Genomic DNA, 20854 nt, shown 5'->3' with positions numbered 1-20854 from the left:
AAATATTATTTTATGTATATATTAAAAAAAATAAAAAATCGAAAAACAGTATATGTACAAATTAAAACTTTCTAAAAAAATGTGTCTCCTTTAAATATTCTAACGCTTTACAATATAGACACGGTTGGTCAAATAAACTCTGTAATGACTGACAACGGAAGTATTTGATCTAACATCTTTGAGATGCTTGCACTCAATCAGTATATGCTTAACTGCCAAAGGAACTTGACAGTGTCACACTCTGGCTGGTGCTCTATCGTTTTAAGATGAAAATATGAGTTAAAAATATATGTCCACATATCCGAGACCCGACACAAAACAACTTCATTCCTCCTGTTGGTTCTGTAGAAGTTGGGTCAATCTCATAAGAGAGGCTTAATGTGATGAAGTCTGTTTGAGAAAGCAAAATTCCAAGATCGTTGCCAGCGGCCTTAAATGAAAATATTTATACCCGATTTAAAATCGCGATATGGTATTAAAATGGGTGATTGGGGAGATCTAAAGCTGCTTTGGCTGAAAAATCTGCTTGCTCACCCCCCACCCCCGCCTTTTATATCAACATGACTGGGGAGCCAGAAAAAGACAGCGGCTTTGCTGTTGAACTTGTAAGACAGTAGCAGACGATAAACATCAGCTACCAATGGGTGTTCAAGCTGTTTATTGTTAATTGCGAGGACAGAGAACCGGTAAAGATGATGTGCTGTAATAGATGCGATGATTGAATGGACTCCAATGCCTGAAGAATGGCATGGAACTAAGCTGTAAATATTGAAGTAACAGGTGGAAGACACACAGAAATGGTCTCAGATGGCGTCGCGGTAGCCGAAGCTACCCGATCACCAACTTTAGAACCATAATCACCATATTATAAGACATTCGCTCTCGAAAGAGAGACTGAAACATAGTGGAACTAGTATCTCTCTTTTTCTTTTTGCGTAAGATCGAAATAAATCTTTTGGGGAGATATAGCCCACGGTGGAGTCCTAAAGAAAGGGGATTTCGCAATACTGTCATGGCTGATAACAGCCTCAGACAAAAGGGCCAAAAGGGGTTGTATGCGATTACCGAATGGTGGAATAACTGGAGCAGATATAAATGTTCATGATATGGTCTAAATATGGTTTGGTAAAGATGCTATTTTCGTAGCATACTGCAGGGCCTGTTTATCAAGTCTGTTGTGCCATGAGGGCTCATGCGCCTCGAAGTATAAACTATCAACTGGAGATGTACGAAATGCTCCTAAACTGATCCTAGGTCCCTGATTGTGTATGGTGTCGAGCTCTTGGACTCGCGGGCAGACCCATACACAATACACCCATAATCGAGTGTTGATCGAATTAATGCTCGATGTAATCAAAGCAAGACATTACGGTCTGCTCACCAGTCAGTATTTGATAAGACTTTCATCCACAATTGGCAGGCGATTTTCACCCAAGCAAAGTTCTGGATCTGAATTTAAACCTCGTTTCTGACAGAAATACATGCAGACAGTCTTGGATTGCTAAAGTAAATTCAAACAAAGCTGCAACTTATGTTCGATTATCCGCATGTCTATGGAACCATAGCACATATGAAAGTCATCAACATAAAGAGCGCCTTTGTACCTGGTTTAAGGAAAGCTGGGGTAGTGCAAAGTTTTATCGCAAAAAGAGTTGCAGATAAAATACTTCCCTGTGGAAACCCTATTTCCTGCGATGGATCAGAGAATATCGATCCCAGTCGTACCTTAAATGAAGATAGGTACGCAATCTCGTAGACCACGTACTACACCTCTACTAGAATTTAAAGACCTATGGGGAGACACCTTAATAGGAATGTCTGCCAAAGATGTAGATTGAAGAAGCATGGTAGCATGCTGTTCTTTGGCACATTCTATTAAGAGTATTCCGTTTTGTAGTTTTTTTGATAGCCTTGGGCTCGCCGGCCAAGTCAGCTATGCCCTTGGTTATCAAAAATAGGTCTCTTGAGGGACTCTCAATTAAGATTAACCTCGGCAAAGACTTTGGCATTTTATTATTATGAAATATATACTATTCAAAAAAAGTAGGGGATATTTGATTTTGGGGCATAATACTAAAATATGCAAATGACTACGAAAAAAGTCACTATAGAACCTAACAGAAGAAACATTTCCAGTTACATGTGACGCCCAAACGCACCAATAGCTACCGCATGGAATGCATGTGATGCTTGGGATCATCATGGGGGTCCAACCCAAGATTTGCACGACTCTGACTTTGAATGTTACAGTCATTGTGGCATTGAATTCCAGGGTCGAAACATCAGTTTAATTGTTTTAGTGACCAGAAAACAAATTTTGATATGCGTCGGCTTACCCAAAATGAAAGGTTACGTGCCCTTGGCATGCTACAGATCGGCACAACACAGGCGGTTGTGGCACGGACGATGAATGTTTCTCAGTCTGTCATAAGCAGGCTATGGTCCAGATACCGTGATACACAATCTGTACAGGACAGACCACGCTCAGGTCGACCAAGGGCGACAACTCAAGCCCAGGATCGATTTATCCGTACCTTGGCCTTGAGAAATCGTGTCATCACAGCAAATCAGATCAGCGCTCGTCTTCAAACAGACACTGGTGTGAGAGTGAGTGGCCAGACGATTCGGAATCGACTGCATATGGGTCACCTTCGCGTCCTCGCGTGATCCCTTGTTTGAGAGATCATCACATTCAGGCAAGACGTCGTTGGTGTAGGGATCGTCAACACTGGGATAATCGACGCTGGAGCAATGTGATGTTTTCAGATGAGTCAAGGTTCACTGTTGATTTTTTGGACAGACGTAAGAGGGTGTGGCGTCGTCGAAACGAGCGCTTCCAAGACGTTAACGTCATCAGACATGATCGATTGGGGGTGGGTCTGTTATGGTGTGGGGAGGCATCACTGTTGCTGGAAGAACGGCTTTACATGTTGTTGCGGGGCGTGTTACAGGCCAGTACTACCGGGACAACATCTTGGCAGTCCATGTTGTGCCGTTCGCACGACGTCATGCCGCCGTTTCATCTTCCAGGATGACAACGCAAGATGTCACAGGGCCAGGATCGTTACAGGTTACCTCCAACAACAGAACATCACCACATTACCTTGGCCAGCACTGAGTCCCGACCTTTCCCCCATCGAGCATGTCTGGGACATGCTTGGACAGAGGTTACGTCAACGTCAACAACGTCCTGCCAATGTCCAAGAACTTGCTGCTGCGTTGCAACAGGAATGGGACAATCTGGACCAAAATGACCTTAGACGTCTCATTAGGAGTATGCCACGTCGGATCAATGCTTGTTTGGCAAACAGAGGAGGATTTACCCGTTACCGACTTGGTTATGATGCTGTGGTAACTTTGCTGTTTGACCCCGGGTATCATTTTACCCTTATAATGGTCAGTCTGTGCCTTGCTTAGTCTAACGATCATTTGGAATAAATCGATGAATGTGAACTTCATTTCATTTTGTCATTTGTTTCTTCGTCAGTTTCATTAGGTGACTTTAATAACACTTAAAAATCAAATATCCCCTACTTTTTTTGAATAGTATATTAGAAACGTCCTCTTTATTCGGATGATTGTGTTTGATTTTATTTTCTTTAATTAAAGGGGTGGAGTGGGGAATCCATGAAGTTATTTTTTAAATTTCACCCCTCGTCTTCCCCCAGTTTACTGCCCTGCCTACCACGGGGAAGACTAACACGGATAACCAGTGCATTGCCTCAGTGCTCGACGAGGGGTATACTCAAGCCAGTATGTATAAATACTTAGCCAACCCGATTGACCCAAACAGTCGCTCTGCAAAATCTACCAAGGACACAAAGGTATATTTGCTGAGTGAAAAATACGGCAAAGCATTGGTATTTGAATTGTACATTCTGCAGAGCTAATACTACCAAAGCCGATTGAAACCCTGACCTCCCGTCTAGGTGAACCTTGGGCCAAAGTAATGGGTTGCAGAGAAAGGGCTCGCAAGCCAAATCCCCACTTAATTACCAGGATTCCACTCTTCCGCCGACACGGGTCGCAACGCACAGCAAGCACGTTGCCCATTACAGGGATCTTTTCAGTCGCGTCTTACGACACGCAGTACATACAAAAGGTATATTCACATCACCCTCTACACCAAGGTGTCCGTGACCGATGTACAAAGTACAACGAACAATACGAATGTGTAAAAATAAGAATCGTTCAAGAACTTCAAGGAACGACTACGATTTATCTACGAATCGGAACAAGTTTGGATTCGGGATAATTCTTGATCGTCGTGGCCCACGTGAAAGTCAGGCATTAATTTTTATACGATCACATTTTCATGTGGACCTATTGTGCCGTCGCCCCTGTGGACATTCTACAGGTCATAATTTCTATCCGATTTTGACCCGAAGATCTCGGTTCTTTTCGATATTGGCATGTATTGAACCATAAGTTCATGGATTATGGCCCCTGATTGTACGAACAATCACGTTTTTGGCATGTAGACACATACAGGTAGCAATTTTCATCCGATTTGGATGAAACGTGATATGCATGCTCATTACCCAAAGATCTTGGTTCCTTTCGATATTCGGCATATCGGATCGTTTTTAGCTTGTGGTCCCTCTAGAGGTCACAACCCGATTTAACCAAAACGCTTGAATATATCACCGTAATGTCGGTTGAGTTCGAATTTCGTGAAAATCGGACCAAAACTTTTGATGAAACTGGAAACACTCGGTTCCTGTCGATAGTCACGCATGTAGGATCGTAACGTCCTATATTATGACCCTTGATTGTACGAAAACTCGCGTTATCCGATTTAAATTTCGGTGTTTGTGGACACTCTACAGGTCACAATTTTTATCTGATTTCAACTGAACTGGAAATATAGGATTATTTCCTTAAGATCTCGGTTTCTTTCGATATTGGCATATATCGGGCCCTAACTTCATGGATTACTGCTCCTGATTGTACGAAAAATCGCGTTTTTAGCGTGTGGACCTTATAGAGGTCATAATTTTAATCCGAATATAAAAAAAACCGTTTGAATATATCACCGTTACACCCTAAGGATGGTTCGTACTCAAATAGCGTAAACATATGGTATATCAATGTTGTGGATTATGGCCTCTGATTGTACGAAAAATCACGTTTTTGGCATGTAGACACATAGAGGTCGCAATTTTCTTCTGATGTTGATGAAACTTGAAATGTAAGTTTTATAACCCAAAGATCTTGGTTCCTTTCGATATTCGCGCTTGTCGGATCGTAACGTTCTGAATTATGGCTTCTGATTTTACGAAAAATCGCGTTTTTAGCTTCAGTTACATCTAGAGGCCACAATTTTTATGTTTAAAAAAAGAACGTTCAAATATATCACCGTTACACCGTAATTTTGGCAGAGGTTGAATTTCGTGGAAATCAGACTAAAACTACCAGACAAAATGGCCACGTCTCGTACGCAAATAGTGTATAACATCTGGTATATCAAAGTTGTGGACCCTCTAGAGGTCACAATTTTGATCCAGTTTTGTTGGAACTTGAAATACATGTTTCTAACCCAACGATATTGGCTCCTTTCGATGTTCGCGCGTATCGGATCACAACTTCATGAATTATGGCCCCTGAGTGTACGAAAAATTTCGTTTTTAGCTGGTGATCCCTTTGTAGGTCAGTTATTATACGATTTAAAAAAACGTTCGAATATATCACCGTTACACCGTAATTTTGATTGAGTTCGGATTTTTAAAACCGTTTAAATATGTCACCATAATGAAGGTTGAATTTGAATTTCGGGGAAATCGAAATGAAACTGCCCGACAATATGGCCGCATTTGTACGAAAATTGTGTAAAAGTATGCAATACTTGTTTTTAGCTTGTTCTATATCCATCTCTTGCAAAATGTGGTTGTATCCTGCGTGGCACCCGCTGGTTCATACAGTCAGGGGCCATACTCCATGAAGTTATTTTCAAATACATGTCAATATCAATAGTCACCGAGATCTTTGGGGTATAAAACAAACCTATATTCCAGGGTTCATAAAAATCGGATAAACAGGGGCGACGACAATATACGTCCATATGAACATGAGGGTGTATAAAAATGGCAAGACTGTGATTAAATTGTTTCATAGGCATTTAACTCAAAATTCTAATCAATACAAACAATAAACAGTGCTTGTAATCCATAGGTTCCTATGTAATATCGTTCCATCTCACTAATTTATTTAGTAATGCCTGCTCTATTGGATGTTTGTAATACGCTTTAATTGCCTTGTGCACGTACACTTACTACCTTCAGAAGTGTATATTTGCTAGCTGGTTGATAAAATTTTTGATTCTAAAATCTCGTATCACCAGTTACAATACATTTGGCCGAGACGTTGACCCAATTTCACCATTTGGTAACGAATGCAGTTCCCTCTAATACTTGTCTCTCTCTCGCCCTGTCAGTCCATTTCGTTTATTTTGTGGTCTAAAATCATTAAGAGGTTTCGAATTGGCATTTGTGGTAAATATTCGTGGGTTTGAGGCGGAACATAAATATTGTTTAGAGGTTGGTTACGGTGATATGTACGGCGGATAATTACATGTTTTCAGAATGCCGCTGCAATTTTGTGTATCTCAAAATCTCGGTGATTTACCTCATACAAACGTTTGACCAAAAGACGTGTAGTAAAAAGCACTGAGGCTAATAAAATTTTTGGGAAAAGTAGGAGCCGGACAAAGGGACCAGAATTATTACATTGAAGTCAATGCAGGAAATTAATATTGGCCCGCCTCCATTAAATTTCCATAATATCGGTCTGCTGTCTAATAACATTCTGTTACCGAGTGTTCAACAGATATGTGTTCCAATGATGTAAGATGTAGATACATCCAGTATAAAGTAGTTGCTTTCGATGTATTATTAAGATGTGTACGGTGTGCGATAAATTACCCTAAGGCTAACACTGTAGCTCTACCATTCGATCGTACACGGAAAGCGGAGCCGAAAAAGTTACCACATCCGACGTTTTACACATTCCAAGCTACACATCTTTGTTTAATCCTTGTGTTACAGGTGGTAAAATGGAATGTATTTTACAATTTTTTGTGTATATTAATTTTTGATGTTTCTAGTACAGCACATGTTAGTAAGCACCTTTAAACCCCCACTTTAAGATTTTACATTTCTTCTGTCAGTTTCTTTAAGTTGTTGTTACTTTAATAATAGTGAGTACATTTAACTGAGTTTCATTGTGTTTTGGTCATGTGATGTATTTGTTGGTAGATACATTCAGTTGTTAACCATCTTTGTTTCAAAGAAGAGCTTTAACAAAGTAGTGTCTAAGTTTAGTTTTTGGAGATTGATTTCTGTGAAGTTTTTGTAAAGAATTGCAGTTATTTACCAGGTATGTTGCATTATGTTTTACTGATTATATAAGCTGTATCTTTAACTCTGTAGTTTGATATTTTAATACTGAAGTTGTTAGTTTTTATGGATCAAGTTGGTAAAGTTTATTTGCATACATGATACATACATTCACACATTATATATATATATATATATACTTAGCTAATCTAAGTATTTAAAACCCCACTTCGGGTAAGTTAGTTTAGAATGTAAATATAGAGTAGTTTAGTTAAAGTACCGGTACCATGTTTACTATTTGTTGCAAACAGTGATTTACTTTGTAGCACAGATTTATTTGTGTGCTGTAGTAATGGTGTTAGATAATGTGTTTATGATTTTTGTATTTTGATATTCTCTTTTATTTTGGAAAACTTATATTATATTGAATTGTATATTTGCAGAGTTTTTATTACTTGCCTGGTTTATACTATAATAAAGATTTGAACCCGTTCTGGATTGTTTGTTGCAACGACCCCCAGACCCCTTTACAACATTGGAGCCCGATAAGTTTGCTGAAGAGAACATCCGTCGGAGTCAACCAGCTTATGGTGGATAATTATTGGTGGAAATTCGTCTTCAGCGGTAGAATCAATCAACTTAAAACGTGAATTGCGTGTGCGTGTGCGAACTTTTTAATCTACAAAGATAGCTATCTGTGCAGATGTTTGGGGTAGGCCTACGTATATTTTAGTCAAGTTTCTAGATATTTTGTAATTAAGTTATTTGAATTATTTAGGGTTAATTATCTCCCTTTAGTCTTCAAATCATTTCAGATTTTTGTACTTTAAGTTTTCTCCCTTTAGTCTTCACAGCAGTGACTTAAATTGGAAACATTTTTGTTTTCTTTTGTTAATTCAAGTCCTACCACTCCAACAACCCTTATTTTTATTTATTTATTTTCTTTTATTTTAAGATAATCATCAATTTAGATTATTTACATTTTTTTTTATCTAGAATAGAATTTGTATCTAGAATAGAGTCATATGTATATGTTTATGCTTATATAGTACGAACTTAATTACATTTTGGGTTATCTAATCTGTCTGTTCGTCAGTCATTCATTTTGTTGGTTTGTGCCAAATCTATATTATTTTTTTACAGGAATATCTGAATGATACATATACACTTGTTGTTAATAATTCATTCATTTGTTGTGTTGTTTGTCTTTTATGCTATAATGGCAACAGGTGGTGGCAGATCAGAGTTTTCCTCAGAGGAGGAGAAGCATTTGTTAGACATGTTCTCTAATTTAGATGTAAAACCGAAGCTTGAATCATCTGAGGATTTTATAGAATGGATGTTTGATTATTTGAAATCTCAAGGTAGAATTCCGCCGATGGATGAAAGTTTTGGGATGGCAGATCAATCAGCACGTCAAGATGATGGGGTAGAATATCAGCCTAAGGTTGAAGAAGAACAGCCCAGTCCAGCAACAGATAAATTTAAGTTTATACCTCAAGTGCCAAGAATATCAACATTCTCCGGTGATCCTGGTTGTAAAGGAGATACTTCATTCGACTTATGGAAGTTTGAGGTTTTAAGCCTTATGAAAGATGGTTTACATAGCAAAGACTCTGTGAAATTATCTGTTTTAAAGTCGTTGCGTGGAGAAGATGCAAGGGTAGCTTTGGGATTGGGCCAGGATGTTACTGTTGATAAGCTATTGTCGAAACTGCAAAGCAGATTTGGTATTGTGGAACAAGGGCAGAGTCTTTTGTCGCAGTTTTATTCCACCACTCAAGCTCCCGACGAGACAGTGTCAAAGTGGGCTTGCCGGTTAGAAGATTTACTCGACAAAGCCAGGATAGAAGGGGAGGTGGAAAGTAAAGCTTTTGATGCCAAACTTAGGACGAAGTTTAGGAGTGGTTTGAGAAGTGACTTAAAGGATAAGTCAGCACATAAGTTTGATCGGTTGACAAATTTTGAAGATCTTCTCAAAGAAGTTAGAAGGATAGAACATGACTGTATTCCTTTGATAGGATCTAAGAGTAGTAGTGCTAGAGGCATGACTAAGATAGCTCAAATGGTACAGGACGATGAGTTGAAGGCTATGGTGTCGTCATTAACTGCAAGTGTTCAAGCTTTGCAGAAAGAAGTCAGGTCAATTAGAGCTGATTAAGATCAAGGAGTGCCTCAGCTGCCTTTGGGTAGATCAAGGTCTGCTATAACGTGTTATCGTTGCGGTCAGATAGGGCATGTAGCTCGTGGGTGCAGGATGCCACTGCCGCAAAAGGATCAACATCATTTAAACCGTTAAATGTCACTGATGAGGGACAATCAGTAGACATTCTTTTATCCAGTCCCATGAATATTATAGGGGGCAGTAATGAGACAGCTATTATAGCAAATGGTAATGTCTGTTCTGGTTTGTTAGATACTGGTTCTACAGTGTCGACAATCAGTGAGTCATTTTATAAAGACGTTTTGTGTAATGAGGAGTGTAACATTTTACCATTGGAGCAGATTATACATATAGAAGGTGCCGGTGGTCATCGGTTGCCGTATCTAGGATATGTATGTATTTCACTTGGAATACCTAGTTTTAAATGTGCTGAAGTGCCTTGTTTATTTTTAGTTGTACCAGACACTCCTTATAATCGTACCACACCAGCACTTATAGGAACAAATATTCTCCGTGTTGTATTGAATAATGTTGTTCAGAAACATGGTAAAGATTATTCAATGTCAACAGAAGTACCTGAGGCATGGAAAATGACGTTGAGATGTATGCGTCTTCAGGAGCAGAAGTTATATGGTAAGGTTGGATTGGTGAAATGCTCAGAGCAGAGGTCAATGGTTCTTGGTCCTAATAAGTCTATCTGCGTGTCAGGAGAGATTAGTGATTATGCGCTAGCAGGGAAACAAAAGGTTTTATTTGAGACGTCAGACTGCTCCAAATTACCGAGCCATGTTGAAGTTACCCCAACCGTGTTGGATTATGATGCTGAAGGATCCAAGGATGTTGTTATTCGTCTTTTAAACTTGTCCTTGTCACCAATTAGGATATTCCCTCAAGCAGTCCTTTGTGAGTTACATCCAGTTGATGCAGTTAAAGGTTTGGTTCAGAAGCCAGCATCACCTGTAGAAGTAGATGACCAAGAGAGTTTTATAGGTAAATAGATTTCGCAACATCGATACTGAAGCCTGATCAGTTAATGCGTTTTAAAAAATTTCTGTCGGAATGGGAGTGTGTGTTTTCCAAACATAGTGGTGATATAAGATTTGTTAATTTAGTGGAGCATGAAATTAACTTGCTGGATAATATTCCGTTTAAACAACTTTATCGTCGTATTCCACCAGCTATGTATGATGAGGTTAAGAGTCATCTTCACGAGTTATTAGAGGCAGACATTATTAGGAGAAGCCATAGCCCATACTCATCACCTATTGTTTTAGTAAGGAAGAAAGACAACTCGATGAGAATGTGTGTTGATTATCGCATGCTGAATAACCGTACGATAAAGGATGCTTATGCTTTGCCTAGAATAGAGGAGATGCTGGATAATCTTGCGGGAGCGAAATATTTCTCTGTACTAGATATGAAGAGTGGGTACCATCAAGTTGGCATAAAGGAAGAAGATAAGCATAAGACTGCCTTTATATTAGGTCCGTTAGGATTCTATGAATTTAACAGACTTCCTTTTGGTTTGTCCAATTCTGCAGCATCTTACCAACGTCTTATGGAGGATTGTCTTGGAGATTTAAATTTGTCGATATGCGCTATTTTTATAGATGATTTGATCATTTATAGTAAGTCATACGAAGAACATCTGGATAGAATGTCAAAGGTGTTTGACAAGTTAAAGACACATGGATTAAAGTTAGCGCCGAAGAAGTGCAAGTTTTTTTCAGGAAAAGGTTAAGTATCTAGGGCACATTGTTTCATCAGAAGGTGTCGAGACAGATCCGCGGAAAACGGAGAAGGTTGCTGATTGGCCAAGACCAACCAACGTGGATGAATTGTGACGTTTTCTGGGGTTCGTAGGTTACTATAGAAGGTTTATTAAAGATTTCTCCAAGATAGCCAAGCCGATGAATGATTTGCTGATTGGTGGACCAATGACTAAGAAGAGGGGGAGGAAGGTAAGTGATCAGGTTAGTAAAGAGTGGAAATGGGAAGAAAGGCAAGAAGCGTTTAGCAGTTTGAAAAGATTATTGGTAAATCCTCCAGTGGGCTATGCAGATTTTAGTAAACCGTTCATTCTTCATTCAGATGCAAGTGGTTGTGGACTCGGTTCTGTTCTTTATCAAGAACAAGACGGTAAAGAAAGGGTTATAGCGTATGCTAGTCGATCATTATCAAAGTCGGAAAAAAATTATCCTGCTCACAAGCTTGAGTTTCTAGCTCTCAAGTGGGCAATTACAGAAAAGTTTCACCAGTATTTGTACAACAGCAATTTTACAGTTTACACAGACAATAACCCTTTGACATATGTACTCACCACAGCTAAGCTTGATGCTACAGGACACAGATGGTTAGCTTCACTAGCAGACTACAACTTTAATATACGGTATAGAGCGGGAAAGCGAAATGTAGATGCTGATGCGCCGAGTCGTTTGCCAGTGAAGCCAGATACAGATGTAACAGAAATTAAAGCTGACGTTATTAAAGCTCTTCAAAATATCGATGTCGACGATGGATTTGTTACCACAGTAAGCATGTCAAGTCAAGTTATTTTGGATATGTCTTGGCGAAGTAAGCAACTTGCTGATACTATGCTTCGAGAAGTAATTGATAATCTTGAGGAAGGCAAGAAACCCAGAAAAGCAACATTATTAGAGGAAACATTGCTGAATAGGGAGTATGAACGCTTCGTTCTACGATCAGGAGTTCTGCTCAGACGTGTTGAGTTGGATGGGGTACTACAGTATCAGTTGGTTATGCCAAAGAGTTATAGAAGCTGTGTGCTTAAGGGGACTCATGATGATGTTGGTCATCCAGGCAGAGATAGGACATTGAGTTTAACCAGAGATCGATTTTACTGGCCTAGGATGAATAAGGATGTTGACGAACATATATCTGGTTGTCCGAGATGTTTAAGGCGTAAGTCATCACCGTCAACATGCCCACTTATGAATATAGTTACATCACAACCAATGTAGTTAGTTTGCATGGATTATCTTTGTGAAGAGGAATCAAGAGGTGGATTTGAAAACATTTTGGTGATAACAGATCATTTTACTCGTTACGCCCAAGCTTACCCGGTCCGGAATACAACAGCAAAGGTATTTTTTGAGAATTTTATGGTGCATTATGGGATTCCCAGGAGAATCCACAGTGATCAAGGGGCACAATTTGAGGGCAAACTTATAAAAGAGCTGTGTCAACTAACCGGCATGGATAAGTCAAGAACAACCCCATACCATCCCCAGGGGAACGGACAATGCGAACGTTTCAACCGTACTCTGTTAAATATGCTAGGAACGCTGCATCCGGATCAGAAAAGTGACTGGAAAGCCTATGTACCATCGTTAGTGCATGCGTATAATTGCATAAAACATACAGCCACAGGATTTTCACCTTTCCATCGTATGTTCGGCAGGAAGCCCGTTCTAGCAATCGATATTCTTCTCGGTCTCGTCAACAATGAAGAGAATGCCAAGGATTATAAGACCTATGTGGATAATTTAAGACAGGAGTTGGATTATGCATACCAGACTGCTTCGGCTGAGTTGGAGAAGACCCACAAACATCATAAGGGCAAGTTTAATCTTAGAGCAAGGAGCAACCAGTTGGAAGTAGGAGATGGTGTTCTGGTAAAAAGGCTCGCTTTTAAAGAAGGCAGACACAAGATTGCTAATAAGTGGAAAGAGACACCGTACACCATAGTAAGAAAACCAAACCCTGATATTCCGGTTTATGAAGTGGCATCCGAGGTAGGTTCAAAGAAAAGCAGGATGTTACATCGCAACCATTTGCTTCCGATAGGTTCCATTCCGGTTTTTGCAGCCAACGATTCCAAAGGAAAGGGTAAAAGTTCTGTTTCAGGTGCTGACAAGCCTATTCCTGATGATCATCTAAGCGAGAAATCCAGCAACAGTGGTGAAGATGACGAACCAGTATATGTTGTGGATGGAGCAGATTTCCTGCCCCAGGTTAACACCGCAGATATGACTGGAAGAGAGGACGATGTGAACGAAGTTGAGCTAGAAGTTCAGCATGGTGAAGTAAGGCCTGCTACACCAGTTTCGGAGTCAGATTCGTCTGTTGAAGAGTCACCACAGCCAAGAAGATCTAGGCGGAATAGAGCAGCTCCTCAATGGATTCAGGGTGGAGAGTATGTTATGTCTCACCAGATAGAAGCTGTACCACCATGGAAGAAGCGCGCAGAGATAGCTCAGTCATTATTACCACCAGATTTTATGTCTCTTCCTGCAGATAGACTGAGAGTGGTCCTCGTGATGCTACCTATTTTATGCCAAGCTTTGTTTCCAGATGTATTTACTGGTAAATGTTAGGGACAACATTTCCGATGGGGAGGGAGTATGTTACAGGTGGTAAAATGGAATGTATTTTACAATTTTTTGTGTATATTAATTTTTGATGTTTTTAGTACAGCACATGTTAGTAAGCACCTTTAAACCCCCACTTTAAGATTTTACATTTCTTCTGTCAGTTTCTTTAAGCTGTTGTTACTTTAATAATAGTGAGTACATTTAACTGAGTTTCATTGTGTTTTGGTCATGTGATGTATTTGTTGGTAGATACATTCAGTTGTTAACCATCTTTGTTACAAAGAGGAGCTTTAACAAAGTAGTGTCTAAGTTTAGTTTTTGGAGATTGATTTCTGTGAAGTTTTTGTAAAGAATTGCAGTTATTTACCAGGTATGTTGCATTATGTTTTACTGATTATATAAGGTGTATCTTTAACTCTGTAGTTTGATATTTTAATACTGAAGTTGTTAGTTTTTATGGATCAAGTTGGTAAAGTTTATTTGCATACATGATACATACATTCACACATTATATATATATATATCATCCTATTTCAGGTTGTTAGATTGATTACATTTAGCTAATCTAAGTATTTAAAACCCCACTTCGGGTAAGTTAGTTTAGAATGTAAATATAGAGTAGTTTAGTTAAAGTACCGGTACCATGTTTACTATTTGTTGCAAACAGTGATTTACTTTGTAGCACAGATTTATTTGTGTGCTGTAGTAATGGTGTTAGATAATGTGTTTATATTTTGATATTCTCTTTTATTTTGGAAAACTTATATTATATTTAATTGTATATTTGCAGGGTTTTTATTACTTGCCTGGTTTATACTATAATAAAGATTTGAACCCGTTCTGGATTGTTTGTTGCAACGACCCCCAGACCCCTCTACAACACTTGCACTTGACGTTATTTGTTTTACGGCTACCCAAGTCAGATATAATATATATTGTGCCACATTGAGCGATCTTAAGTTCTTCGAACATGGGACACGTGTGCAATTTATATTTTTGTCCCCCGCCTTTCGAAGAAAGCAGGGGACTATTAAAATGGGTTCGTCCGTCTGTCTGTCCGTCTGTCTGTCTGGGTAAGCAGAGATAAGCAATTTGATTGGTTGATGCTTTGGGACACGATAACTCTCTTCCTAATTGGGCTAGAATGTTCAAACTTGGTGTATGTGTTGATTAGGTCAATGCCTTGATGGAGTTCGAAGATGAGCATTTTCCGCTTAGGGTAAGCAGAGATAAGCAATTTGATTGGTTGATGCTTTGGGACACGATAACTTTTAATTGAGCTAGAATGTTCAAACTTGGTGTATGTGTTTATTAGGTCAATGCCTTGATGGAGTTCGAAGATGAGCATTTTCCGCTTAGGGTAAGCAGAGATAAGCAATTTGATTGGTTGATACTTTGGGGCACGATAACTCTCTTCCTAATTGAGCTAGAATGTTCAAACTTGGTGTATGTGTTGATTAGGTCAATGCCTTGATGGAGTTCGAAGATGAGCATTTTCCGCTTAGGGTAAGCAGAGATAAGCAATTTGATTGGTTGATGCTTTGGGACACGATAACTTTAGTTCTAATTAAGTGAGATTGATGAAACTTGGTGTATAGTTTCATTACAGTAATACCTTGACTAAGTTTGATAATGAGCATTTTCTGCTCAGGGTAAGCAGCAATTTGATTGGTTGATACTTTGGGGCACGATAACTCTCTTCCTAATTGAGCTAGAATGTTCAAACTTGGTGTATGTGTTGATTAGGTCAATGCCTTGATGGAGTTCGAAGATGAGCATTTTCCGCTTAGGGTAAGCAGAGATAAGCAATTTGATTGGTTGATGCTTTGGGACACGATAACTTTAGTTCTAATTAAGTGAGATTGATGAAACTTGGTGTGTAGTTTCATTACAGTAATACCTTGACTAAGTTTGATAATGAGCATTTTCTGCTCAGGGTAAGCAGAGCGATACGCAATTTGATTGGTCGAGACTTTGGAAAACAATAACTCTCCTACTTTGATTGTTAGACTATAAGTAAAGATATACTGTTTGATTGTTCAATACTTTGTAAAAGATAATTTGTGATAAATTTATATGTGTCCTCTAATTATTTTCCTATTTCGGCGGGGGACATCAGCCTCACTGTTGGCTTGTTTTAATCGAAGCGTTAAAAGTTTTTACTATGCCCGACATATTAAAACGGGTGTGGTCTAACCGTCGTGAAGTCGGATCTAAATGTATGACATGAACAACAGCCAATCAAAATGAGTGACTTAGACAAAGAGAAAATCTCAAGTAGATTACCAGTATGGAATGGACATACAAAGTCGGTTAAAAGCTCAGCTTGATAAACTTAACTAACAATATTTTCAATTAAGCGAACGTTGTGTCACTGCATTGGACCGAGTATGTTTAATTGGTCCTAATAGTTTAATACGTTGTCGTAGCTAACCATGTAGTGTGCTCCCGGAAAACCTTTTCAACGAATTCCAAATTTTAGGGTTCTCTTACATGTAGGCCAAGGAACTCTAACTTCTTAGGTTCTTTTACGTGTACGCCAATGTGTATACGGTGTATTGGTTTGCTGTCCCACAACTACAAGTGGAAACCACACTGAAATATCACGAGAAACTTTTAGGGGAACACACAGGCCTCCAAATGGGTAGTTAACCAGTTGGCTACTCACTGAAGCACTGTTGCTATGGAAACGTTAACCTGAATTAGAATTAAAATATGCAGATGTTAATGTATGGCCGTCATTATTTTACTAGAATGGAAATTAATTTGTGTGTAAAATAGCCTTATTTAACGTCCGCTTCCACCGAGGTGATATCGCAGGCAATTTATTTATCCTTTCTATTAAATAGTCCAGCTCATACCTTCGTCGAAGTAATACATTCCTACCTGTGCGGTATAAAGAGTTTTGCACCAAAATACAAGTTATAGGGACTAAAACTAACATAAAGATCGATGACCAACTGAAATGGAAAGCTTACAATGTCAATGATAGTGAAATAGTTCGTATTAACTCAATTCTATACCATATTTTTAGCTTTAATCACGATATGGATAACACACATTAGATGGATATTGATTATATATCCTAATGTAATCTGTTGTTAATCAAATGAAACCTTTTTATCTTAATTATCAAAAACAGCGACAAAACATACAACATTCTAGCTTTCATATTCTCCAATTAGTGTGGCAAATAAAGTACATTATTCTTTGTATGAAAAGGTCTCTGTCCTATTCTGCGGTGATGTATTTTCTAGAAATAGAATCAGTGCCTGGCGGAGATCATACTAACAGAAGCAGATTGCAAAACTGAAGCAGGTTAACATGAAGAACTTGGATGTTGATGAATCTCTGACCTACACGTCCCTAAAACCGTTGATTCTAATTTTAACATGTTTGGGGTTAAAAGGATTCAGCGTAATGAAGACGATTGCAAAGGCGATAGTTGGTGTCGTTTGTATAATTAGTATGTTGGTATTTGTAGTCAACATGGCGTGGTGTTTAGTGGGAGCAGAGAAAGTTATGGATCATAAAAATATTGCTATCTACACTGGGTTGTTGCTTTCGAACATTATGGTAGTAATCGTAATATTGTATGGAATGATACACGTTCCTTCAAAACTATATTTGTTAATTAAAGCATGTGATGAACTCCGATCTGATCCACGATTTGCTGTGTCTTATGACAAAATAAGGAAATTTACTAAAGTTATGGTGATTATTATTGTGGTAGCCTGTTTCATGTTGATGTTTTCTCAGATTTATTTCACTCCCGCTTTCACAAACGACTATATATGTCTCCTGTCACCTATGAGGACTGGTTCGTGGTATTACTGGATTACCATTGTGAATATCTTCCCCGCTGCTACCCTTTTCTTTGGACATAAATTTATTATTATCCTGACAATAGGCGTACTGTGTAAAATTGTTACGATAGAGTTCACTGCATGTAACACCGAGTTTAGGAAAATGTTGTATTCAGATCAAACTACTGAGAAGGTCGAGATCATACGAAAACGATACTTCGCTATTACCAAATTCGCAAAACAAGTAGACGATTTCCTGAATCCATATGTAGTACTGGAAATTGGTGTATCCTTTACAGGAGTGTGTTTGTATATACATGCTCTAGCCTACGGTAATACCAGTCTTGTAATCTTCCTTGTCTGGGTTGGAATGCTGTTTTTAGCTACGTCGGAAATGCTGCTAGTTTTAAAATTTGGAGTAGCATTAAATGAAAGTGTAAGTACCTTCAAGGCCCTAAAAATAAAATAAATATGGGAGGGGTGTTTTATTATGGTCTCCAGTCTTTATACTAGTATAAATAAATTACTCGGAAGTATTTCCCACCAAAGTAAAACCGATATCTGAATTAAACAATCATTTATTCGTCTTAAAAAAGTTCAAAACTAAAATAGATTGTCCAGCCCTAATGGTTTGTCTCCGTTAAAATACAATATCTAAAGTCTCTGTTAGCATGTATCGGAAACAGTTTATAAAAAATTTTGATGGTACATTTATACATCTTCAATAATAGTCTTGTATTTTACTACACCTACATCTCTCATCTGATATAGAAAATATTCTGGTTCATTTATATTTTGTTTTATAGACAAAACTGTGTTTAGAGACGACCCAATATGTGGATGGGAGCAAAATGAATCAGGAAACAATTTCTCTGGTAGGTATCAACACTAATTTAGTCCACTGTTTCTTAAAAGTCTAGCGCTTTGGAGATCGTTGGAGGCAAACAAGTTTTTAAATGTGTAGTTACATCTTGATTGCTCGAATAATAATTAGACTGTATGACAAATAGAGGGAGATACGTCGGTCAGCAACTGTCTAGTGAACCCAAGAGGTTAAAGTTGTTGATGGTTCTTATTACCAAAAACGCAATAGAGCTGTTGTATGCCCCTCTGTATCAGAGTTACTTTCCCCTTTCATTTAACCACGTAAACATGATAATTGCTACAGTTTGTAACACGATTTTATGCAATCTTGTGAACAACTTACAGAAAAGGGATAACGTTGATTAATCGGTGCTAACATAATTACATCCAATTTCAGGTCACCTTGTTTATAGAAAACATGAGAAGTGGAGATGTCGGTCTGACTTTCATGAAATTATTTATTCTCGATAAAACTACCATGGTAACGGTAAGATGAATTAAACAATTAATTTAAAGATATTTATAAACAATAGAATTGAATGGTGTTGAACATTAAATGGACAGATTACTTATATCATTCCGAGACTAAAATGTGATATTTACTTAAATGATTATCTGTGCAAAATGAGGGATAGAATTGTGTCGTTTCAACTCTCAAGGGATCATTTTGGACACTGCGGATCCTGATTTGATATAATGTTCACAATAACATTTTCATCCGTGTCACAATATATCATGCGAGTTCGAATCGATTTTGAATATTGACTTAGAATAACACCTAGATTTTGAGGCTTGCCAACTAATTGTCTGTTAATTGGATTTGGCTATGTGGTTCAATATTTAGACTTCAGGTTTGTATAAATAAATCAACGAGCAATCTGTGCCTCATTGGTAAAACTATTGGATAAAGTCCTAACATTACGCCTAGCACGTGAATAAATGTACCGGTTAATTGTTTTAAATTCATTTACTCGATTTGGAACTTATTCGCTAGACTTTGTATTTTACCAGAGTTTGATGTTTTATAATGGTATCGTTTCAGGTGTTCGGGACGTTGGTCTCATATATAATAGTTATCATGCAGTTTAAACCAAGTTAAAGTACTGGTATTTTTTGTCTCTTTAAAGCCTCGATATGCCATTTTAGCGGTATAGGAAACAATGTTGTAAAAGATGAATCTCTATTAGAAACAACAGTCTAAGAATGGATCAATTTTGTTCTGTGCTGCCTTGATATGTAATAAGTCCGTCGTCATTTTGTTGCCCTCTTGACATTTATTGGCAGGCCTGTTTTAAATCCGATCGAATCCAAACCGGAACATCATCTAGCGTTATTATTTGATTTTGTTGTTTTAATCATATACTACACAATTCAAGCCGTGACATCATCTAGCGTTAGTATTTGATTATTTTCTCTTAATCATATATTAAATAATAAACCTGAGTACATAATATCATTGATTAGGACTTTAGACATCTTCATGTTTAAGCGGAAAATGCAAATGGCGCATCGTTATTTTAATTGTGTACCAATTAGTATGTCTTGTATTGACGCTTTAAATGTATCTTTCCGTAATAAAGTTAATGTATTCCATACAATCGTGACCCGTGTTTTCCCTCGCCCACAGTAGATTGACCTGTTGTTTCCAGATATCATGTATGTATCCCCTGTTAGGCCTGCAGCCCACATTTCTAGCGTGAAGTTCCGCTGCAATGTCCTCCCTGCTAAACAAACTATACATGTTTGGAAAGCTTATAACACAAGGAACACAAATCCAGAGAGTTCCAAGTAAAATGTTTGCACTAACTCGATTAAGAGCCTGATGAAAATCGTCACAATTGCCGGAATGCATGGTGGTTCGTCGTTTAGGTTTTCTAAGTTGGACTGTCAAATCATGCAGAGTATTAGCCTTTTCGACTACGACGTAAGGATTTTGCCTTGTTCAACTACAAGAAGGGGATACGACTTTTGTTCCTCTTAGACCATTTGTTTTTGTCTAGTTTCCACCATTTCTTTTCAGTAAAATGGTTTTCATTGATTTCTTGGTCAAGTTTTTGACTGAACTCTTTTCTTACTCTCCTAACTTCCCCAGTGACACAATTTCGCTGATGTCGAAAATCTGCCCAATCTATCGGAAGATTGGATTGTTTTGCTTTCCTGTGGATAGGATTTCGCCTCCGAATAATGCGGCGAATGTGACCATTCATCCAAGGACTATCTTTGGGTCGTACAGTTATGTGTTTATGTGGTGCATACAAATCAATACCTTTTAAAATGACATTAGAAATCTTGCGTACTAAAACATTTGGGGATATACCGTTTTCAACATATAATTGATTCCAGTTAAAATTG

The 20854-nt window shown here is 38.2% G+C and overlaps 1 long non-coding RNA gene across 1 annotated transcript; it reads left to right on the top strand.

The window, feature by feature from the left end:
- Nucleotides 1-17763: 17763 nt before the first annotated feature.
- Nucleotides 17764-19984, top strand: LOC126823696 (uncharacterized). Its single transcript, XR_007681263.2, has 4 exons — nucleotides 17764-18074; nucleotides 18445-18513; nucleotides 18900-18989; nucleotides 19545-19984. It is a non-coding gene; the product is annotated as an uncharacterized LOC126823696 (long non-coding RNA).
- The last annotated feature ends 870 nt before the right edge of the window (nucleotides 19985-20854 follow it).

Source organism: Patella vulgata, chromosome 6 (genome assembly GCF_932274485.2).
Source record: "Patella vulgata chromosome 6, xgPatVulg1.2, whole genome shotgun sequence".
NCBI classification, from domain to species: Eukaryota; Metazoa; Mollusca; class Gastropoda; family Patellidae; genus Patella; species Patella vulgata.
Note: the sequence above shows the minus strand (reverse complement) of the source record. Positions and strands in the feature narration are given on the sequence as shown.